Source organism: Bubalus bubalis, chromosome 9 (genome assembly GCF_019923935.1).
Source record: "Bubalus bubalis isolate 160015118507 breed Murrah chromosome 9, NDDB_SH_1, whole genome shotgun sequence".
In the NCBI taxonomy this organism is placed as follows: domain Eukaryota; kingdom Metazoa; phylum Chordata; class Mammalia; order Artiodactyla; family Bovidae; genus Bubalus; species Bubalus bubalis.
In genome coordinates this window covers 26,686,017-26,711,525 of record NC_059165.1, presented here as the reverse complement: position 1 = coordinate 26,711,525, position 25,509 = coordinate 26,686,017, and the positions used below count along the sequence as shown (strand labels likewise).

The 25,509-nt window shown below is 36.1% G+C and overlaps 1 protein-coding gene across 5 annotated transcripts in view; it reads right to left on the bottom strand.

The window, feature by feature from the left end:
• The window catches only part of EDIL3 (EGF like repeats and discoidin domains 3), an 805,830-nt gene that overhangs the window by 111,836 nt on the left and 668,485 nt on the right, over positions 1-25,509 (bottom strand). The gene's annotated exons all lie outside the window — the stretch shown is intronic.

Below are 25,509 nucleotides of genomic sequence, written 5' to 3'. Positions count from 1 at the left end.
ATACGGCCACCATTAGAAGCAAAGAGAGTTAGCAGTGATGGAGAAGTTGAGGAAGTGAATGGGACTAAATTTATCTTCTGATAGTGGAGGGAAAAGAAATAGAGGATTATACTTTGACTTAGATATTTTGAGAACTAAGAGATACTTACGTTTTTTTCTAAATAGGTAGGAAGAAGTGAGAGACTCAACCTGTAGTACAGAAGCATATAACTAAAGTATCAAATGATTTAGGAGGGAGTGTAATCAGAGGATTACATGGTAATACTTGATAAAGGATCCTTGACTATAAAAAAGAATACTTGATAAAGTAAGCCTTGATAAGAAGGAAGAGTCCTCTTCTATTGAAATGGAAAGAAAAGGGTCAAAGATTCGTATTATTCAGATAAATCTGTGGTCATGAGTGATTTCCAATCTTGTTTGCACATTAACATGAGGGAGCTTCAATAAAATGACAACAGGGCACTACTCTGGGATTCTGACCTAATTACATCAGGACAGATATTGGGTATGGGAATTTTTTTTAAGCTCCCATGTGACTTTAATGTGCAACCAAGGCTGAGGTCTACAGTTGCCATGATGTAGAGGAGATAAAATGGAAGGGAAATGATATCAGGAGATATCATTTATTTTATCTCAGTAGCTATGTAGAAAGTGCAGTTTTTTTCAGGATGAGGGAAGTGTTTACCAGATGGGGACAGGGAAACTATTGAAGGTTGTATGAAAGCTCCCATTTTATCATATTACTCCTTCTGTCTACATCTGTCTGTGGTAAGTGTTACTTAAAGACATCAAGAACACACCCTACAATGAAGAGGAGCTTCATGGAACCATCCATCTGCTATTAAATTTCCAAGGTGATGTTCAGTAAAAGTGGGGGTGGCTGGTTTAGAAGAAGAGATGGCACAAGGTGGCATATTTTTTCATCTACATTAATGGAAAACCCAAGAAGAAAAAGATTACATTAAAAAATCCCAAAATAAAACAAGGTCACTATAAAGAATATATATGTGTGTAGATTATAGTTGCAGTACATATTATGAATTTATACTTTCAATTAACAACCTATAATTCTGACACATAAAACATCTAATATAGGAGAGCTCAATTAGGCAAATCTGATACATAAAAATACACACAAAAAAGCAATGGATAATTTACTGGAAAATTTTAAATTTCAAAAAATGTTTCCAAAGGTTTCCAATAGTCCTGTATGTACATATAGTTCCACATATATATATATATACTCACTCAGCATCTTTAAATATATATATACACACACACACACACACACACACACACAACATAGCTTATGTATAATTTTAAATTTGAGTAAATTATGTCCATCTGTTTTGAAGTTCCAAACAGAGACATAAACTTATATCTCATGAGAAATAACAGAAATAAAAGCACAGAAATAAGCTACTTTAACGTTTTCACCAAAAGAGAGTCTTCAATTTTCCTAAGACCAAGTTGATATTTATCACAGGTATATCTTTGAGAATTGCTTTGGCAGCCTGCAGTTAGTTGGAACAGGAAACAAAATCTTACAGTTTTATGTTGGGGTATGCTTCCCTAGTGGCTCAGACGGTAAAGCGTCTGTCTGCAACGCAGGAGACCTGGGTTCGATCCCTGGCTTGGGAAGATCCCCTGGAGAAGGAAATGGCAGCCCACACCAATACTCTTACCTGGAAAATTCCATGGACAGAGGAGCCTGGTAGGCTACAGTCCAAGGGGTCGCAAAGAGTCGGACATGACTGAGTGACTTCACTTTCACTTTTCACTTTCATACTAACAACACGGGCTTCCCTTGTGGCTCAGCTGGTAAGGAATCTGCCCGCAATGTAGGAGACCTGGGTTTGATCCCTGGGTTGGGAAGATCCCCTGGAGAACGGAAAGGTTACCTACTCCAGTATTCTGGCCTGGAGAATTCCATGGACTGTATGTATAGTCCATGGGGTTGCAAAGAGTCGGACACGACTGAGCGACTTTCACTTTCACATACAAACAACACACAATACTTCTCTTATCTCTTTCCTGTAAGAAATGCAATATACTCCAATGGTGTGATAATACTGAAAGAACGATAAGAAAACCTTCTCTAGTACTGGGTTGCATTAATTCAAGTCTGTATCTGTTACAAACTCAGAGGCAGGGACACCATCACAGGGCACTCTGTCCTTCTCACTCCATACTGACTAGAACATTTATGGAGAAATGTGATCAGTTCTGAGGACCACATTTTAAAAGGGATATTATCTCAAATCTTGTAATAGCCTAAAACAGAAGAGAATGTTAATAAAAGAATATATGTATACATATATTCTCTCTATATAAAAAACCAAATCACTTTATTGTACACCTGAACTTAAGACAACATATATCAACTATATTTCAATAAAAACCTAAAAAATATTAATAAATGAGTTATTAAATTTAAAACAACTGTATGGAGAGAAAGACAAATGAGTTGGCTAGGATGACCATACTTTATTTACAATGTAAAGGTTAGAAAGTGGCTAGAAATTCACCAAAGTTTTTATTAAAGGAAGGGAAACTTATTAATTATAAAAATTTATCACTGGAGGGAATTCCCTGTAACTGGAATTACCTAGGCACAGGTTCAATGTTTGTATGTCTATAAAGGCTATGTTAAAAAAATTCTAAACATCAAGTCTGATTCATCACATCTGATTTTTCACCTGGATGACCTTGTCTCTTTCTAAATCTATAATGTAATTATTAGGAAAAGAGACACATGCAGTAGTAACCAGATTAAGGTACAAAGGTATTTGGGTTTTTCTTTTTTGTTTAAGTATTTTAAATGTCTTATATCTGAAATCCTCTATGTTTACACACATATTTGCATATCTAAATGTAAGTAATATTCTTTTAAAAATTACATTTCTCAGGAAGCTCAAACCATTTATCTGCAAATTTTTTTTTTTTTTACTTCCAACCTCGTAACCTCTACTTCATAAGCATTAAACATAAGGTTAAATGGCTTTCCCTAAGGAACAGAGGCATCAAGAGCTTTTCTAAAAATATCTTATGTACTAAGCAAAGCAGTTTTCTAAGACATAGCTGGGATATGAGAAATAGCACAAGAACATGTGCTTTGGATTTTTGATTATTCTTAGGTCTGTATTTATATATGTATAATATACAAGGGTTTATAGGATATTCAATTTAACATTTATCTTAAAGCACCTGCCAGCCTATGTTGTGATGTTATGGATTTCCAGCTTCTGGGGTTTGGTTTTATCATGAACAAGGCAGCATCTTCTCCCCTCTCTCGGCTCTGTCCACACAGGGACACTACAGTACCAATTCTGATTTCTGGAGTAGCAGAGTCATAGGTGGCCTATACAACTGGGGAGCAGCCACGGCCCCCAAGATGTGGGAGTCTGCCCCTGTGGACCCTGCCTTCTTGAGCTTCTCACACAATCCCAACCATTGTTCTACTTTTCCCAAATCTTGTCACTTCAAAAAATCCTGCCACAGATGGACCAGTTTCAGTAATTGTCTTCATTTGCTAGGGCTTTTGTAACCAAGAAACACCTATGATTAGATGCCATAAACAAGAGAAATTAATTTTCTTATAATCCTGGAGGCTAGAAGTTTGAGACGAAGATGTCAGCAGATGGCCGACTTTTCCGTGTCTTCACGTGGTCTTTCCTCTGTGTATGCCTGTGTCCTAATTTCCTCTTCTCATAAAGACACCAGTCATATTTGATTAGGATTTTTACATATGACCTCATTTCACTTTAATTACTTCTTTAAGAGTCCCTATCTCCGAATGCGGTCACATTCTAATGTACTAGAAGTTAGGACTTCTAATATAAATCTGTGAAGCTTCCCAAGTGGCTCAGAGAGCAAAGAATCTGACTGCAATGCAGGAGGCACAGATTCGATGACTGAGTTGGGGAGATCCTCTGGAGAAGAGAATGGATATCCATACCAGTATTCTTGTTTAGAGAATTCCATGCACTGAGGAACTAGACACAGTATTAAAAGGCAGAAACATTGCCAACAAAGGTCCACCTAGTCAAGCTATTCTTTTTCCAACGTTATGTACAGATGTGATAATTGGACCATAAAGAAGGCTGAGTAATGAAGAATTGATGCTTTCGAACTGTGGGGCTGGATAAGACTCTTGAGAGTCCCTTCGACTGCAAGGAGATCAAACCAGTTTATCCTAAAGGAAATCAACCCTGAATTTTCATTGGAAGGACTGATGCTGAAGTTGAAGCTCCAAAACTTTGGCCATCTGATGAGAAGAGCCAACTCATTGGAAAAGACTCTGATGCTGGGGAAGATTGAGGGCAAGAAGAGATGGGGATGACAGAAGATGAGATGGTTGGATGGTACCACTGACTCAATGGACATGAGTTTGCACAAACTCCAGGAGATAGTGAAGAACAGGGAAGCCTGGCATGCTTCAGTCCAAGGGGTCACAAAGAGTCAGACACAGCTTAGTGACTAAACAATAACATATGAATCTGTGGGTGGGGGAGACACAATTCAGTACATAACAATCACTTAAAAAAATAATAACGCATTTACTAAGCTGATCTTTTTGTATGAAATACTTGCTTGACACACTTGTTTTCTTTTTTTTTTTTGACACACTTGTTTTCAAGCTTTGATTAGATGTCTTTGCATTATGGAATTTTGCTAAATTCAAGATAACTGTTCAGTTCAGTTCAGTTCAGTCGCTCAGTTGTGTCCAACTCTTTGTGACCCCATGAATCGCAGTACACCAGGCCTCCCTGCCCATCACCAGCTCCTGGAGTTCACTCAGACTCATGTCCGTTGAGTCAGTGATGCCATCCAGCCATCTCATCCTCTGTCGTCCCTTCTCCTCCTGCCCCCAATCCCTCCCAACATCAGAGTCTTTTCCAATGAGTCAACTCTTCGCATGAAGTGGCCAAAGTGCTGGAGTTTCAGGCAAATGTCTGGTTACTATTTGAAATTGTGATTTAGTTGGTATCTACCTGTTGACTACTTATTATCAGAGAAGTTCTCACTAGAGATGGCACAAACCATTTTCAATAACTTAAAATATTACAAAGAAATTTCAGTTGTAATTTCAGATTTGCAGGACTTATTAGGCCAAAATTTTATTAAAGTTTGTTGATGTGCCCCATAAACCATAAGAGGAAGAATTGTAAAGCAGTATTTGAAAACTGTATTTCTTCTTTACATATGGAGAAATCAGTGATTTCTTTTTCTTATGAAAGAACTTCTCAGAAAAGTATTCATATAAGATTGCTAAATGACTTTCCTATTTAATTAAAAAATAAAGTTTTATCTGAAGTGGATTAAACAAAACCACTATTTAATTAAACCAAAAACCTTTAAGAGGATCATTTCAGTAAGATCAATTAGCAGTCTGTTCCATATTGAACATGATTAGAAAGACAATTCTTGTAATCCATTGGCATAACCTTTAAAATATGCTTGCCCTTTACAACATATCTATATGGTATTTCTTTAAAATCCACACAGTTAAATAGAAAAAAATTATATACTAAGTTTAATGTTAGTTTTCATTTTAAAATTAAAATCATTCTAATAATCATTTGAATAGAATTCAAAATAGAACTAAGAAATCTTATCTGACAATTGGTACTTTGATTAATTGAGAGTTCTCCATGAAAAATCCATTCCCATATGTGGGCGGGGAGGGGGGGTAAGAGTTAAACCTTAGACTGAGGAACTGCAATATTGAGCAAATACAACCAGAATTTGAATTTACACATTCCCTTTTAAAAACGGAAGAGTTTTCAGTCAGGATTTTTGAAATATTTGCTTTAAATTCCTGAGTCACACAGATTAAATAGACAGAGCAAGATTTTATTAATGCCAATAATAAATTGAAAAGAAATCTTTTATTTCCAAGTATTTGTATGAAATAGTCAGGAGAACTTCAAGAAACAGAAAAGCCATACTGAAGTGGCCTCTGAGGCCTGTTGCCTTGTAATACAGTGATGGTTAATGAAAATTTTTAAAGGATCCCCTACACTGTTGACACATGTCAACAACAGTGTTGATACTGTCATACAAACAGGATGACACGGTTTGTTCCAAATATATGCAGTTTCTGCCTTAGAAATAGTTTGAAATATGCTCTAAGACAACTAGGTAAGTAGTTAAGAGTGTGTTTGAGCATAACACTCAACAATGCTCAGGGGGACTACGTGACCCTTCAGAGGGGTCTGGCTTTGGGCATGCTCACTGGGGAAAGCCAAGATACCAAGCAAGGTAGACTTTTAGAACGCTCAGCTTTGAACAGCTCCTAGTTCTGTAGGTCATATTTTTAGGTCTTTTAGGGCATCAGCCCCAGCACATGCTGATACCTTCTTAAAAATTTTTTTCTCTTATTTCCAAATTGATCTAAAGCAACCTACAACATTAATTCAAAATTATTAAAATATTAATCAGTTGGCATGTGACACCTAGATAAGATTTGGGGGGAAACAGTGTGTCTAGATCTTTGATACAATTTCCTGTGACCTACCAGTTACCTCTGGACAGTTGCACTCTCTGTAGGATATACTAAAATAGTGATCTGAACTCTGAGTTGTACTGGGACTACATTTTAACATAGTAGTCAGACCAAAAGAGGTCTGTTCTCTTAACCTGTTTGGCTATCTTTCTGACACAAGAACAAAATTTTCCTCTCTCCCTGAACACTCCTTTCTGGAGGGGAAGCTCTTCTGGGAGGGAAGAGGCTCGCTGACTCACTCCATGCCACTCTCCACCCAGCAGAACACAGGGCAAGTTTCCGAATCCACTGAAAAGAGTCTAGGTTGCACTGTTGAACATAAAAGCTGTGTGCAGCTACTGCATGGAATTAGAAGACCAGAAATTTGATAGTTATAAAGGTTTCAGCATTTAAATTTACTCTTTCTAAAAGAGTAATTTGTTACGTATTTTCTAAATAGTTTAATCAATTTTACTAAAATTAGAGGAGCCACGCATCGCAGGTGCATAATTACACTTGCCATTAAACACAAACACAGATGCACACAAGAAAATTAGATGCAATCATTTCATTGAGAAAAGAATGGCGTTTGTTTCCCATTTTTCATTTTTGATTCACAAAATGAAAATAAACTTTGTTTTTTCTTAAAGACCAATGGGCATATTGTACCCAGTATTTTAATTTTTTCCCCACACTTTAGTGTGAATTAATGATCATTGTCATTCTAAAAGTAATGGAAAGAAACTTTGGCAAATTGTAGGCCAGGCCTCCTTCACTACATACATGGGGTAATCATTACCCCATCATAATCAACTCTACAAGTTAGACACCACAAAAAGCAAATGTGCCTTCAAGCAATCTAGAATGGCCCTTGCTATAATTTTGTCCACTGGATATCCATGTGGGGAAAAGGCATTACTTATGTGCCAGGTGGTTTGGGAACGACTTTCCTATATGTCCTCTCATTTTACCTCCACAAAATTCCCTTAAAATAAGGATGGCCTCATTTTGAGGATGAGGAGCTCTGGGGTGGTGAATTCATTTGCTCTGTTAATAAAGATAGTAAGAAGCAGAGCTAGAATTTGAACCACAGTACTTGGAAACTATTCTGGCATTTTACCTCCTCACCAGTCAATAAATCCTCAGAAGACAAAGCCTTCTGCAGCCTTGATAAGATTGGCCACACCACTGATATTTTGAAGTCCCAGCATGTTAAGTCCTGCTGGCTGAGTGAGTGACCCCTCCCAGTACCAGATCTTTCACAGGACAAAAGTCATGGTGATCTATTTTTCTATGATGTTGCTATTTATCAGAGACTGTAAGACTATACTGATGTTTCTAAATTGGGCTTATGAAATTAGAATGAATTTCTCAAACCAATATGACCTTAGGAATGTCTAAACTGAATCCCACATCAGAATTCTCATCAATATTTAATTCATTTGAGCATCTGTATAAATAAAGTGCTTTATTCTAGACTTCATGCAACTTAAGGGGGAACAGGGAGCAAAGTTCACCCTCATGTTGATATGATTTGTAAATCTCAACAAAGCTATGCTGGTTAATTCAGCTTTCTTATGCTAGAATTATGATGTGAATTCTCTTCTCCAACTCTTATTATAGAAACTTTTCAGTTTTAATATTAAATGGCATGTTTTTAATTTTTCTTAGCTAGAGGATTAAGAAATAAACCAGTTACATTAAAAAATGATGATAATCCTTTAAATTAAGTTAATGCATAATAAATATTTATGTATTTCTTGAAATGGGGTCATTTATTAGTATAACTATTCCATTAAGCATCTTGAATTCATTATACTTTTATGCTATCACCTTACGGAAAATTATATGCAGAGATTACATAGGGTAACATACACAAAGTTTCATTTAAACTGTTAGGAACTAAACTTCTTTCAGCTTCTCATGCCTTCTTTCATCTCAAGCATTACACATATTGTTCTTTCTGGAACATTTTTTTTATTCCACCTCCCTACTCCTACTTGCAGGTACAATTAACTCTTGCTTCTATTCTAGGTCTCAGCTCAAACACATTCACAGGATGTCTTCCCTGATCCCCACGCCAGAGCAGATTTCCACTGTATGTTCTCATGGTCTTCTATTTTCTCAGAATAGGCCTTTTTCTTTTCTTTTCTTTCTTGTATAGAGCTCCGTCTTTATGAGCTATAAACTTCATAAGAGCACAAACCTTGTCTTTCTTCTTCACCTCTGTATCCCCAAAGTTTGGGGCTAGAAGTCACTCAATAGATATCTACTGAATGAGTGTGTGATACTGAGTAATACTGTAAAAAGTACATATTTTTGTTTAAAAATCTCATAAGATAGCATGATGAAAATTATTGAAATGAGAACCAGTGATCATCATTCTTTGGGTCATTCCCTCCTGAGTAGCCTGAATTGAAGCTTCTGGATAATGATGTTAAATACCCAGGAGACTTCTCTCTCCTGGACTGGCAACTTGGAACACAACCTATGGCTCCTGGGAGAGGTTTCTGTACAATGTGATCAAATCCTTGTTTCTGTGGAGGATCATTCTGGGTTTGGTCTGTATCAGATAGTATCTTAAGGCACAATTGTGGTACTTTTCCTCCCCAGATAGCAGACACGTATCAATAAGAGAGGTAGACTTTTTTTTCCCATTTCTGTGATGATATACCTCTGCTTTAAAAATAAGGACTCCAGAAGAGGCAGGTCACCTCCCAAGGGATTTCTCTACTTCTTCATTTATTTTAAGGCTAACTTTTCTAAACACCTGATTTTAAGACATTACTTTGGAGTCATACCTTATTGCCAAGGCTAATGAATCTTAGACAGGTGGGGATTTTAAGGAGATATGCATTCAACATCAATAAGGGGAAGGTTCTAAAAACAACTAAAGACTCAAGGGACTATAGTAAAATGTGATGCAAAATTATAAAATCTTAGTTCTGTGAGAGCACTTATCTCATTTGGAGCTGCTTGAGAGGTACTGTTCATGTCTCCATTTTCTTTGTGATTCTATGTGTATTTGGTATATTAGTGTATGTGTATTTGGTTCAGTGGTAGAAAAATAATAAGCCTCATTTATTTGACTTTCACTAGGAAATAACTGCTGCTTCTAATTTATCTTGGAGCCATTGAAAAGTAGGTAAACTTTCAAAATTATAAAGGAAATGATAAGAAGTATGATAGATTTCTTTAATATGTTTTGCTTTTATTTGATCCATTAAAAAACCCACCTTGGAAATAAATAAATTTGTGTTCTATATAAACAAATTTTAGTATATTAAAAAAAACTCAAAGAAAAAAACTTCCTAAAGAGATTCTGTACTTTCTATATTTAAAGCTAATTAGCATTTTAATTCATGCTATTATTTACATATTAAATTTTTCAAGTGCTGTAGTTTCCAGTTGTATTTTTTTCTTCAAGACCTGAATAGTAGGCAGAACAACTCTTTCTACTTTATCCTATAGACCCCCAAAGCCAACAAACAAAAATGATCCCAAGACAATCTAGTAGACAGACTTTTCTACTTAAGGTCTTTCAACATGAATTTTTCTTAAATATTGGCCATCCTCTCATTTGTTAGTGTGGCTTGGCAGAGAAAGTGTCCCTTTAAATGCACAGTGAGCTCAAAAAAGAGCAAAACATGTTGGGATTTTCTTCTCCACTCAGAGAACCGCTCTTCGATTGGTTCTCCATGTGTGGCAGGTAAGGACAGTCTGCATCTAGCCTGCCTCTCAGTTTCACACCTGAGGGTGGAATGGTGGCTCTAAGGAATTGGTGACTCCAAGGTGGCTGACTCCAGTTTCTCCTGAAAGACTCTCTTAGTAATCATTTTGTCATACGTTACGGTGTGCTTCCTCTACAAATGCAGATTAAAGAAATGTCTCCTACTCTGTCTCTACCTTCTCTGGCACAATTCCAACAAGGTACTTCCCTTTTTATCAAAAAGTTCTGGCCTCTCCCCTGAAGAACTCAGCTGTGATGAGTGAATGCATGACTATATGGTAGCTCCTGTTACACATGCTAGGTTAGCCTGGGATTACCCCTCAAAGGAAGAGAGACTTCCTGGAAGGAAAGATAGGTTGATAGAACAATGGATAATCTCACAAAGTGGGTGAAGGAGAGGAGATTTACAGCATTTTTCCAGATAGTTAAGTAGAACCATTGTGGGAAAACTCAGGAGTCTAAGCAAATTTTGAAAAACATGAAATAATCTGAATGAAAGCTAGAGACACAAAGTACCCTGCATTTCTTCCTTAATTTGTCTTGTGATTAAACATAATACAGCCACAGGATATGGGATCAAAGTTGGTTCCACTACTGCTAACCTCTAGGGTTTCTGCTTTAATGCTGAAGCAGAGGCAGGGAAGAGAACATACAGAGGGCACTTAGCCTGTTCCAAGCACCTTGAATTGTGTCTTATATTGCTAGTATCTCATGGTCATTGTTAGAAATATCTGTTATTGTGCTATCCAAATGAAAGAATTACCAAAAATCCATGAGAACATTAATTCTGTAATCTCATTAGACCTATATATATATATATATTTCATACTCAGCTAACTCAGTCTTCCAACAAGCCTGTGGAATGGGCATTTACTAAATTTCTCAAATGAACAACTTGATGCTGGAGGCGGGGAGGGATATTATCTCCTCATTCAGGGGATCAAGAGTCAGGTTCTAAGGACAGTGTCTTTTTATAATATGAACTCACTGAACAAAAAATCTTTGAGTATTTTAGTCACCATCTAGTGGTAATTTCTACAAACTATAGACACAATATTCTAAATGTCACCAAGAGTTAGTCACTCAGGGGCATTTCTAGCAACTTACACCCATTTCCAAGATGAACACTATTATGCTGAGTCCTTATATATTTGAAAGAGACTGACTTCCAGAATTTATTGCTTTGTTCTATGTGTGGATCTCTAAGGGTTCATCTTATCCCCCAAAATCCACTAAATGTAGAAGAGTCAGAAAAAAGAATAGCTTCTTTTTGTCCATAACAAAATATGGATTAATAATTTTGAAGTAGAAGTCAATTTAAGCATATTTTTCTTGGGTTTAATAAAGTATTGGATTTCTAATATCTATTCATCTGGTATATAGGCACAATGAAAAACAATTATAGATAAGCAATTAATTTAAAACATTATCTATTGACTAAATCATCACTATATCAATATAACAACTTAGTTTTGTCAGAGAGTAGAGATTCCAAGGGAAAGGAGGCAAAGGCAGATTGAAAATATGGCTGTTGAATGAATGAATACAGGATGCCCAGTTAAATTTTAAGTTCAGATTAACAACACTGGATCTCTCTCAGTGTGTGTGTGTAAATATGGCCCTTGCAATATTGGGACATCCTCATATTAAACAATTATTCATTACATATCCTTAACTAAGCATTCTAGATTTTTTCTGTATTGGGCAACCTTAAAGAAAGTGCCATATAATAGTTTCACTGGTAAGTGATTCATTCTGATTAATAAAGTAACTAAAATTTTTAAGTGCTTATTTTCAATTTGTTAATTAACTTATTCCTTAACAGCCCTATAAGATACTATTGTTATTAGTTTAGAAAATGAACTAGTGAGACAATAACCGGTAGAGTCACTTGTCCATAGTTACATAACTAGTTAGTGGCACAGATGAACCCAGATAGTTCTGCTATAGAGGCTACCATCTGAACATTACAAAGTAACTTTTCTTATAGAATATATCAATTAATTTAAAATTAACTCTATAAATGACACAAACATTGACAGGTTTTGAAAATTTTATTTAACAGACTTTCAGTAAGCACCTTCTCTAAATAAGGCCAAGAGTTGACTCATTGGAAAGGACCCTGATGCTGGGAGGGGTTGGGGGAAGGAGGAAAAGGGGACGACAGAGGATGAGATGGCTGGATGGCATCACCGACTCGATGGATGTGAGTTTGGGTGAACTCTGGGGGATGGTGATGGACAGGGAGGCCTGGTGTGCTGCGATTCATGGGGTCGCAAAGAGTCGGACACCACTGAGTGACTGAACTGAACTGAACTGATGAGACAAAAACAGTAAACTTAACACTCTATCTTCATTGAATATATTTTACTCTCTTCAAATTTTGCTTCAGAAATTGATAATGTTTCATGGTCACTGTTAGGAATATCTGTTATTGCACTACACATACCAAAGGATCAATTAAGAAAAATCTGTGATAACACCATAATAATTCCATAAATCCATAATTCCACAAACTATACCTTTATTCTTTCTTTTTTCCTGTCTGTCTTTCTTGCTTTCTTTCTGGCTTTCTATCAACCTACCTACCTACCACCTACTTACCTACCTACCTTCAGATCTAATGACCTACCTAACTTTCATAGCCAGAAGATACTAGAGATATAGAAACCAATACGAATCTTATTCTCAGATTTTAGATCTGGTTCTACGTGAGTATGCTTGATACAACTTATTTCCTATCAGTTCAGTTCAGTTGCTCAGTCATGTCCAACTCTTTGCGACCCTATGGACTATAGCACGCCAGGCTTCCTTGTACATTACCAACTCCCAGAACTTGCTCAGACTCATGTCCATTGAGTAGGTGATGCCATCCAACCATCTCATCCTCTGTCATCTCCTCCTCCTCCTGCCTTCAATCTTTCCCAGCATCAGGATCTTTCCCAATGAGTCAGTTCTTCACATGAGGTGGGCAAAGTATTGAAGTTTCAGCTTTAGCATCAGTCCTTCCAATGAACACCCAGGACTGATCCCCTTTAGGATGGACTGGTTGGATCTCCTTGCAGTCCAAGGGACTCTCAAGAGTCTTCTCCAACATCACAGTTCAAAAGCATCAATTATTTGGTGCTCAGCTTTCTTTACAGTCCAACTCTCACATCCATACATAACTACTGGAAAAACCATAGCTTTGAGTAGATGACCTTTGTTGGCAAAGTAATGTCTCTGCTTTTTATTTCCGATAGAGTTAGGAGAAATGACTTTGACACCAACATGCAAGAATATACAAGCAGCTGGTGGTATGCTCTTTCCCTCTCAGGTCTTTAAAGATTTGTTGTTGGATTCATTCATTTAATAAAAGACAGAGAATACAAGGCTGAATTTTTGAACTCTGAATTCTGGTATCATGATATTTTCTTAATTAGAAGTATCTGATACTCTGTTCCTAAACTGCAATTAGATACATAATAAAATAATAACATATCTAAGCAAGGCCCATTCAAATGGTAGATGCTAAACAAATATGTTTCTCCAGTCAGGCCATAAATTACTAATTCCATTTCTCTCCTGTTACACTAAGTGCAAGAATCCCTTGATATATATCCCCAAATATACATTTCTATGCTCATTCTAGACTGAAAAGCATCAGAGTCTTGGGGGATGGCATTTGGGAATTCACATTTTCAGCTAACTCATGCCAGTTGATTCTGATGCAGGAGGTCTCTAAACCACAATTTGAGAAAACGACTTTGACACTAACATGCAAGAAGACATAAGCAGCTGGTGGTATGCTTTTTCCCACTGAGGACTTTAAAGCTGCTTTATTTTTAGAATTTCCCCTATTTTCCATTATGGTGCTTTGAGGCAGCTGTATACATACATACATACATAAATACATATATATATATATATATATATATATATATATATATAGAGAGAGAGAGAGAGAGAGAGAGAGAGTGAGTTATATTCGAAGTACTCTTAGATCCATTCTCTTGTAAATACGACTCCTCCCACATCATTAGGCATATGCCTAACAGAACAGATGGGTGCTGTGTTACCCATGAAGGGCCATCAAATCCCAGAGCTAATTTTGGGGATAAAAAATCCATAGTGCTTCTCATGAAAGAAACAAAGGCTGGGCCTCAAATAGGTGGCAGGACACTGGGAGAAGGGAGAAACATGACTCAGAGTTTAACTGGAAAAACAGTTACTCAATTGTCCTTGCTTTTTTTCATTTACCTTAAGCCCTTTTAATCATATTTGGTTTGTTAACTAAGCTACACATAAAATAGTAATGATAATCACACAATTTCACAATGATAATTAATACCATTTTGAATGCAATTTACAAATTCTTATTTTTAATTTTAAAACTATAGATCTCATATAAACAAGTACTAATTAATGACTATAAGTAAAATCTCTTGGTTTCTTCTTATATTGGATAATTTTGGACGAAATGCTTTTTATCTGCTGTTAGCTTTCTCTATCAAATGCCACTGAGCAGGTAGAAGAGAAAATATATGGGACAGTAGAAATCATACTCAAACAGACTGTGGTCTGAATTCTTAAGTGAGGAAAATCTCCAAGGAACTTATTTATAAAATAACAATGCTTTCACAGTTCTGAGTTCATGTTGCTCAACAGAGGTGAATGCTAAACATGTCTATTATGTGTGTTTTGTGCCTGATTTCACTGTAAAACAGTGACTATTCTAATAAGAATACTATGTTAAAATTTAATGTAGGTCAGTTACAAAAGTCTCTCCCATTGGAATAAAGAGAGAAAACGTCATACTATGAACACAGAGAAGGCAAAACCAAAGGCTATGAACATTTGCAGGAGGACCAACTTTATAGTTTATTGATTTAAAGATAGGTTCCAATGAAAATCTTCTGTCATCTTAAGTGAGAGGCAAACAGAGATTTAAAGGTAATTACCAAATGCACTTTTCAACAAATGAGAAATTTTTATTTTTACCATTTGAGTTGACAAATAAATATCTGTGTGCTGTTGCAAACTCCACTTGCTAGTAAGCCCACTAACTCATAGGAACTGTTTCTTAAGAGGCAAAACTGTTTCTATGTTACTTGATGCTCTTGGAGTGGTCAATGTATAGAGACCATTTTATTCATGACATGGGTTGACTACACTTCAGATACACCAGGGTCGACTTTAGCTTATATACAACATTCCTTCTGATGAGAAAATGAAAATGCTCTGAATCCATTTAGGCAATTTTACAGGCTTGGTTTGACCATACAATTGCGCTTACTTAACCTGCTAGTAAGGTTATGCTCAAAATTCTTCAAGCTAGGCCTCAGCAGTATGTGAACTGAGAACTTCTAGATGTAAGCTGGGTTTAGAAAAGGCAGAGAAACCAGAGATCAAATTGTCAACATTAGTTGGATCATAGAGAAATCAAGGGAGTTCCAGAAAAATGTATGCTTCACTGATTATGAGAAAGTCTTTGACTGTGTGGATCACAACAAACGGAAAAATTCTTAATGAGGTGGGAATACCACAACACCTTACCTGCCTCTTGAGAAACCTGTATGTAGGTAAAGAAGCAAAAGTTAGAACCGGGCATGGAACAACTGACTGGTTCCAAATTGGGAAAGGAGTACAAGGCTGTATATTCTCACCCTGCTTATTTAACTTACATGCAGAGTACATCATGGTAAATGTCAGGCTGGATGAATCACAACTTGGAATCAAGATTTCCAGGAGAAATATCAACAAATTCATATATGCAGATGATACCACTCGATGGCTGAAAAGGAAGAGGAACTAAGGAGCCTTTTGATGAGGGTGAAAGAAGAGAGTGAAAATGATAGCTTAAAAATAAACATTCTAAAAACTAAGAAAAGGAATCTGATTTGTTTTAAGGTATACACATTTTCAGAATGAAAGAGTGATATACATTATCCTAATTTCATCAGTTCATAATCAGACTGAGAAAGAGAGGACCTTTTAGAAATTCCAGGTCTGTAGCTGAGAAGACTGGATTCTGGTAGGGGAACTATTTGAAGAAAAGAAGCATCTGGAGAAATAGAAATCTTGAGTGCCAGGACCAGAAGCTAAGAGAGCGAAGACTGAAGTCAGCTAGGACAGCAAGATGGCCCAGTGAGAGCCAGGGCAGGGCTGAAACTCCACAAAGATGAGAACGAGCTGATGATAAATAGGCAATCAGCCTTCAGAGGGCAGGCTGGAGCTGGAATGCAAGACCTAAGAGGAGATAAAGCAAATCACAAGAACCCAGGAAAGCTCAGATGAGAAGAGGGCAAAAGAAGGTTTCACAGAGGGGAGCAGGGAGGCCAAATGGAGGGAGTAGCACTGGATAACTTTACAGACCTGGGAGAAGAGCCTAAGTGATGCGTTACAAGTCAAAATTCTGGTTGGCTTGATAATGGCCAAGGAAACTGATGTCTATTTTCCTCTGAAAAATACAGTAGCGCCAGAATGTGATTAACTGGAAGCTAATTAATTGGTCTGCAGATATGTCAGGCACATCCTAAAGGAGATGAGGGAATATTCTAACCAAAGGCTAACACAAAAAGGGGCATGGGTAGGTGGACCTACACTTTCCAGGAGACATACTGTGCCAAAGAACTAAAATAGCAGCATTAAACAGAGACACTAGAAAGTTAAAAGTCACTTCACTAGGGCATGTTTTCCTCATTGAAATACTAATAGTGAAAGAGAAAAATAAATGTAATATTTTCTATAAATACATTTATGTTGACAATAGCTAGCAAATAAACACAAACGAAAGACACCTTACTCATGAATGTAAATGAAAACTCAATAACCCATTCATCATAGCACCACTGACTTTGAAGAAAAATGACAAAGATCTCTAGGATAAACCAAAGTAATCAGGCCAGGTGGCCTTAACTACAATCAAGAGTGTTGGGTAGAGAAGCTTTGTCTAAGATGTGGCGTGTGCACAAACAATATACCACCGAGTTATAGGAAGAAAAAGCTAGAATTTGCATATTTCCTATCTGCTTCATCTTAGAAGAAAAAAAGAAAAAGAAAATTTGTAGATATTTAATGTGTGGGTTCAATGTTTAGTAACACCATAAGGTGTATACTATTTTTATAGTGCCAAACCACAAATGTAGAGAGCAAGCTGGATGCACAGAGGTACCAGAATCTCTCCTTCAAGAAAGCCGTAGCCAGAGCTTCGCTGGTCGGCACTGGACCCTGGAAGAGCTTCCTAAACCAACACACATTCCCTGAAAACAGGAGTCCCCACACTCACTTAAAACGGTTTACCAGAGTGTGGTAAAAGTCACTGCATGAGCTTCCTGCTGTATTGAGTTCCCCTTGTACTGCTGACTGACTGCTTAGTCTTTAGCAAGTCTCTGAGACTCTCTGTAGCCTCATAAAACAGAAATAGCTTAGTCACTGAGAAGGCTGCTCTAAAGACAAAATGAGATCGCCGATTAAAGTTGATTCCTATTTTATCTGAAAGGCTTTACAAATGTTCATCTTACTTGAAACAGTATTCCCAAGTTCTAAATTTTACTCATTGGCATATTTTCAACTCATATTTTTAGAGGAAAATGATTACTATTCCTGTAACTATATTTTGCTACTATAAAGATAGCTAATAGCCACAAATTAAAATACATTTGCACACAAAGGAATCAGAAGTCATTCGGTTCTCATTATCATAAAAACATGAATGGGCCTGCTGTGCACATACAATTCTTTTAAATCCCGCTGTTCAGTTTTGCAGTGGTTTCAAATATGGCTCCTAAGCAGACGCATCCAACTTCCTACATTTCTGTTTATTGCTTTTGGAATGTTGAATCCATGACAATAGAGCTTCAGTAATCATACCTGAAGGCAGACACAATGCTGGATATTTCTTTCAATTCTTTGTACCTGTTATAATAGGTATCTCAAAAATATTTATTTGAATTAAAAAAAATTATGAAGCCATTTAGAATAACCTCTGAACCACAAAGCCGACCAACAATTTTTAGGTACAATCAAGGCTTGCTTTCCAAAACTGCACCCTGCCCTCAATCTCATCTACTCCTTCCATCACCCGAACTAGTGCTTTGTGTATTTTTCATGATGTGCTATATGTAAATGCTAATACATTAATACTTCATAATGTCTTGATATGCCTCATTGCCTTGTCTTAGGGAATTCTTTTCTTTCAAGCTGTTCAAAGAGAGATATAACACAAAGAAATTACTCCAAATGAGAATGGATGGAAACGTAGGGGCAATATCTGGAGTACTGAGTAGATATAATATGCATAACAGGGCTTCCCAGGTGAGGCTAGTGGTAAAGAACCTGCCTGCCAATGCAGGAGACTGAAGAGATTCAGGTTCAATCCTTGGGTCAAAAAGACCCGCTGCAATCTTTTTGGAATCTTTTTGAAAAGATACCCTGGAATGGGTATGGCAACCCATTCCAGTATTCTTGCCTGGAGAATCCCACAGACAGAGGAGCCTGGCAGGCTATGGTCCATAGCATCACAGAGTCACACGACTGAAGCGACTTAGCATGCATGCACACAATATGAATAATACAAAGTTAACTTTTAAAAAGATTAATTTATAGCTATACTATAATACTAATTATATCATGTCTCTTTATTAACTTCACCAGAAATTATCTGGGAGGCTTGGTAATTTTCTGACTACTTTGGATTTGGCCAATCATCATTTAGATACCAGAATCTTAGTGATGTAAGAGTTTTGTTTTTTTTTTTTTTTAAAGGAAAGGCTGCCTGAGAGATTATCTTTTTTGTAATATCTACAGTTTAGGAAAAGAGCAAAAGCTGATCCCATAGTATTGATGTGATTTGTCAGCCTTCAAAATCAGATTTTTGGCATTCAAATTATGCACTCAGTACAAATACACTGATGTTGATAGCACTTTCTTTTGCCATAAAAGTATTTTCTGTATAAATACCCTACTCAATTGTGCTTTGCTCATCAAAAGTGGTTCCCCCCCAACCCCGGACTTCCCTGGTGGTCCAGTGGTTAAGATCTGCCTGCCAATGCAGGGGACATGGGTTTGATCCCTGGTCTGGGAAGATCCCACATCCTAACTAAGGAACAATTAAGCCCATGCACCACACCTATTGACCCTGTGCTCGAGAGCCCAGAGGCTACAACTACTGAGCCCTCGCGTCACTGCTACTGAAGTCCACACACCCTAGAGCCTGTGCTCTGCAACAAGAGAAGCTACTGCAATCAGAAAACCATGCACCACAAGTGGAGAGCGGCCCCCACCCACCACAACTAGAGAAAGTCTACGTGCAGCAACAAGGATCTAGTGCAGCCAAAAATAAATGAATAACTCTTTAAAAAAAAAAGAATTTCTTTCCTAATTGGATTGTGGAGATTTCCTTTGATATTATAAAATTATAAACACGTTTAAAGGTGAATTTACAGTCCAAGCAAAGTATAGCCCTCCTTTGATTCATTTCATGTACTCCAAAATACATTGCCATGTATGAAAAATATAAGATGTTTTATAATCCTACATAAATTGTTTCATTATTCGATCTCTTTTAGATCTGCTTTATAACTGAACCCTTCATGCAGGCTTACTGTTTCCTATATATGAAATATTGAAAGAGTGAATCAGAAATCCGAATATTCCTTCTTCTTGCCAAATGTTTTCCAGTGGCTTAGAGACCCCTTGATCTTCAAAAATCTTGCCTTTAGCTCTTTTCTACATGAATTGTCCAGAAGGCAAGGGAAGTTAATGGCTTGAAAAAAGTTAATAAATTTTATGGCTACAACACTCCCTTTTAAAAATATGAAATGGACTAAATTAAATAAGGCTTATTTAATTTGAAAACCTAAATTCAATTGCTTTCTTACACATTTCCCTGAAATTAGTATTGAAATGAAACTGTGTAGGGTTAGCTGCAATTTTAACAAAGGTCAGCATTAAAGTATGCAGTCTAACAACTCTATTAATTCTATAATTTGGTTGAAATAATATGCAAACTACCTTAAATTAGCAAATGTCTCACGAAACAGAACAAAAGGTCATTTCTTAAGTGACATTGTGACATTTTTCTTCCTATTAGTCATTTATATTATGCTACTCTTTATGAAATCTGAAAATTTTTTAATAGATTCAATTACAGATGGTGAGTTATCCATTTTCTTTAGTCACCACCAATAAATAGGGCAATGAGTATATACAAAGAAAATTTATGAGGTTTTATTCAAAAGAAGTTTTTAATCAATGCAAGTTAATTCATAGTGTTCTTTGTTGATATGTATCTACTACAGAAAGATATTTCTTCACAATTTTGAAGATTATCAACAATAATATACCTACTCCTGATAGAATGTCACTAAACATCTTAACCTCAGGCTGAATTTTAATCACTTTGTATAATCTGAGCATAAACAAAAGGGAATTTACTCAATCTTTTGAAAACATCCTGAAAATGAACTTTAAAATCATGCAGCCATTCTAAAAAGGGCATGATTTCAGTATAGAACATTGCTAAATGACATACTGTTCTTTTTAAGTTAGTAATAATATTATTACTGCTCTCAGGTAAAGAATCTGAAAAATAGCTGATGCTGCCTAGGGAAAAATATTTACAATTTTTGCTTGCCAATGCAAATGTATATAATTTATCAACATTGCTCAGTCTGTAACTCAACTAATGATATTTCCATTTCATAGTTTTATTGGAAATTTCCTTTTGGAAGAAGCAAAAATACGTATGCATATCTTTCTGCTTGGTTATAATTGGTGTCAGATGATGTTCTCCTGTTTTATCAAAAGCCACCAGAAAGAGAAAGAAGGGAACTAGTTGCTGAGTACTCGCTATGTGCTTTCTCTTTTCTGTTATTTGTCTTATTTAATCCATGTTAAAACCCAACAAAACTTCTGGGTTTTTGCTTAGAAAATAACATAGATAACAGCTTGATTCTAAAAGATGTCTGTAAATTTAATTTGCTTAAAATGCCACTTTATCTTATGGGCTTCCCTGGTGGCTCAGATGGTAAAGAATCTGCCTGTAGTGCAGAAGACTTTGGGTTGGGAAGATCCCCTGGAGAAGGGAATGGCTACCCACTCTAGTATTCTTGCCTGGAGAATTCCATGGACTGAGGGGCCTGGTTTGATTCTAAAAGATCTCTGTAAATTCAATTTGTTTAAAATGTCACTTTATCTTAAAACAGGGTTTAAAATCGAATGTAACCATGTGTTACAAATGTTCAACTCCAAGTCAGGAATGATTGCATTATGACCTTTCAACTAAGGTATAGTAAGACTTTTTAAAAGCAGGTCTTACAATTTAACCTCTGTAGGATTCTGGAAAACACACTGATAGAATTTCCTGCTTAAAGTTTAAGAGACCATCAAACATATCAAGAGATGGGATAATGGTTTTTCAGAGGTCTGAGAAATGCCTCTCACTTAGGGCTGCCTGTGGACTTAACATATTTTTACCATGTTCATATAGAAATATTATGATGATTACAAGATTAACAGTAGCTCAAGGAAGCAAATCAATTAGGTAAGATCACTCCAAATAAATCCCACAAAAATATTTGGCTGAGGAATTTCTGAGATTCTGACTTTAGAGAAGAGACAAGAAGCAACATTAAAGTAATAATAAGAATAAATATTAAAGTGATATTTGAATACATAAGAATTTCTTAAAAGAATGCATAAGTATTCCTTAAAATATATCACAATTGGGCATAAAGGGTTTTTGAGGATTCATTTTCAATTGTATTTCCAGATACTATATGATTAAGTTTTGGAAAAAACTATAAAACTTAAATAAAACTCTCATTATTAGAGGGTTACATGTATAGTTGGCATATAAAATAATTTAAAAAAATTAGCAGGAGATCAATAATGAAGGAAAAGAATTTAAATTACCATCATAGTTTCTCTTCTGAAGAGCTGTTTCTCTAAAGCAATGCATCTTAGTTAGATTACAGATAAAATTTATAAATTCATAAGCCCCAAATAAGGATAAAAATTGACGGTACACCAAAAATTTAAAAATTATCACCCTATACATTATCTATGAAAATATTAATCTTATTTCCAACAAAGATACAAGTATAACAATGTACAGTTGAACAGATTCTACTCTCTTGAGGAGAAAGCACTAAAAATAGTCACAGTGCTGGAGCTTTTTCTTGCATGATGTCAAAAAAGAAAAAAATAAGCAAAGATGTCAATTTCCCTTGCCTTGGAGATTCTGAATATGTTTTGCCACAACAAAAGAATAGACATACTGAAAGAATTGGTCCTTGAATTGACAGAAAATCTGTCACCAACAGAATGAATCAATTTCAGCATGCAAGTGACTTTAAGAAGACAGATGAAAAGTCATCTTAAAAAAGTGATGGATGAAGGTTTGCACTGAACATTACACCCTGACTCATGTACATAAAAATACTTGTTTTATCTTTCTAAAGAAATTTTCCATTGGCAATACCATTAAGTGGTTATTTCTATAGTTTACCAGTCTTTTTGAATTACTTATGGGGTGTAAAATATTTTATTTCACATGGCATTATGATTCACAAACATTAGCCATACCCAGTGAATCTGAGATATGACTGGTATGTTTTCAATTTTAAAAGTATTATATAGTGACAAAGAACAAGTTTAACTTCACCATTCAAGTCTAACAAATGGAAAGGAAATTCTCCATGGTCTCTTCTAATTAAGAACTTGAAAAGTTCACAAAAGCTATCCACTTCCTTTAGTAAAAAGGTTGGACTTTTAATATGATCTTTTAGATTTACTTTTCAAATATTACTCAAAATTTTGAGGATATTAGCAGTTGGTCTCAAACTGGGGATCAAATTATATGCATTTTAAGTACAAATCAATAACTTAAATAATACTTTGATGGATTAATTCATTCTTTCATTCAGCAGTACTTATCGTGAGAATGTAAAATGATACAGCCACAGTGGAAAACAATACAGAGGTTCCTTAAGAAACTAAACACAGGGTTATAATATGATCCTGTGATCCTACTCCTGGGCATCAGCTGGGGAAAACTATACTTCAAAAAGACACCTGCACCCCAATGCTCACTGCAGCATTATTAACATTTACAACAGCCAAGACATTGAAACCCCTAAGTACCCAGCTACAGATGAATGGATAAAGAAGATGCTGCATATATATACAATGGAAAATATTCAGCCATGAAAAATAATGAAGTGATGCCATTTGCAGCAACATGGATGGACCTCGAGATTATTGTACTAAGTGAAGTAAGCCAGGTAGAGAAGGACAAATATCATATGCTATCACTTACACAGACCCAGACATAGAAAACAAACCTATGGTTACCAAAAGGGAAAGGGGATGGGGAAAGGATAAATTAGGAGGTTGAAATTAATATATACACACTGTTATATATAAAAAGATGACCCACAAGGACCTACTGTATGGCACAGGGAACTATCCTCAATATTTTGTAATAACCTATAAGGGAAAAGAATCTAAAAATGAATATATATATATATATATTTTACATATATATATATGTAAGATTGAATCATTGTGCTGTACACATGAAACCATCACAATATTATAAATCAATTATACTTTAACAAGACAAAAACAGTATTTACTGAGTGCCTACTACATGTCAGATGTTGTGACAGGTTATTTAGTTAGGTACTGGACAACAGGTTGAGAAAGTAGAAAAAAGACAAATGTGGTTCCATCTGCCCTGAGCAAGTAAAGCAGCACAAAAACACAGTTTCCAGTGGATTGTGATAATGGACCGAGAGAGAATTACAGAGGACACAGTATATCCAGGAGACAATTTAAGCCAGATGTGGTATGGGATGGAGCTGGCACCAAAGCCTTTGCAGAGAAAAGCACATCTACAGAAAAGCGAAACTACAGTTGAAGTATTTAACCAACAGAGGGCTGAGATTTTGTGGGCAGAGGTGCTCTTTCCATTCTTTTTTCTCCAGGAAGACGATATTTATAAAGGATAGGGAAGAGAGAGATAGTGTTGTTTAGTTTGAGAAGCTGAAGCAAAATTAGAAGGGTGGTGAGAGATGAATTGAGGCCAAATCACAAACAGATTTTTAGGCTATCTTAAGGAAGCTTCCCTTTATTCTGTGGCTGATAGAGAACAACTGAAGGATTTAAAAAAGGAGTAAAAGAATCACATTTACACTTCAGAAAAAATTCACACGGATGGCAATCTTGGAAATAGGTTTTTAGAGAGTAAGGCCAGAAGACAGAAGGCTGGTTAGGAGGCTTCTGCAAAAACCCAGGTGAAAGAGGGCAGTGGCCTAGATCTTGGAAGTAGCAGTGGGGATGATGAGAAGTAATAGAATGTTAAAGCAGTTGAATCCATTCCAGTAGTTGAAATAACCAGTTCTTGCTAAATTAGTTAAGGTGAGTGTATGGAGTTGGTGAGAGTGAGGTTGTTAGGAAGATAACCTGGAAGGGTGGCCTGGGGAAGGACAGTGGGAAGAACCAGCTAAAAGGATGAAGATAAACAAACTGGGGTGTTATCCAAACCAAATAAGAACAATGGCTGATGAAACAGGTGATGTCTTAGGAACACAAAACTGTGTTGCTCGCTTCTGTACCATCACTATTTATCATGCTCTGTAATGCTTCACAGGTGCATCACAGACATTTACCAAGTGAATTATTTCATTTAGTAGTATTGCTACTTATACACAAGGACATAAGACTGGGTTGTGGAATGATAAATATTTACTGTTTTATATAGGTATATAAAACCTACCTTCAAAAAGCTCAAAGAATAGGAAAAGGAGAAAGACATACATAATTATGTATAGTATATGGTAATGTGAGACCTTAATAAAGCTTCAGATCAATAAAGATCCAGACAGAATGTCACAGGACAGTAAAGAACAAAAGTAAGAATAGTGAAAAAGTAAGAGTAGAGAAAAAGTAAGGTCAAGAAAGAAGAAATTATGAGAAATTTCAGGTGATTTGGTAAGAATAATTTCATATGTGCGGATTTGGTTTGATGAGAGGTGAGATTTGCCATTGTAATTGTTTTCGCTATTTCCAGAAATACAATGAATTACAACTTTGAAACTCATAAATGCAGCATAAAAATCAGTAAGAGGAGAACTCATCTTTCTTAAATACAATGAGCTCATGATGGAATTAAGCTGCCTTCTTTGCCACAGAAGACATTAACAAATTTGTGCCTACTTAAAAGTACTCCACAAATAAGTGCATTTCAAGAAGGTTGTTTTAAAAAGCACTGACTGTAACCTTACCTCATTTGCAAATGACAAACAGA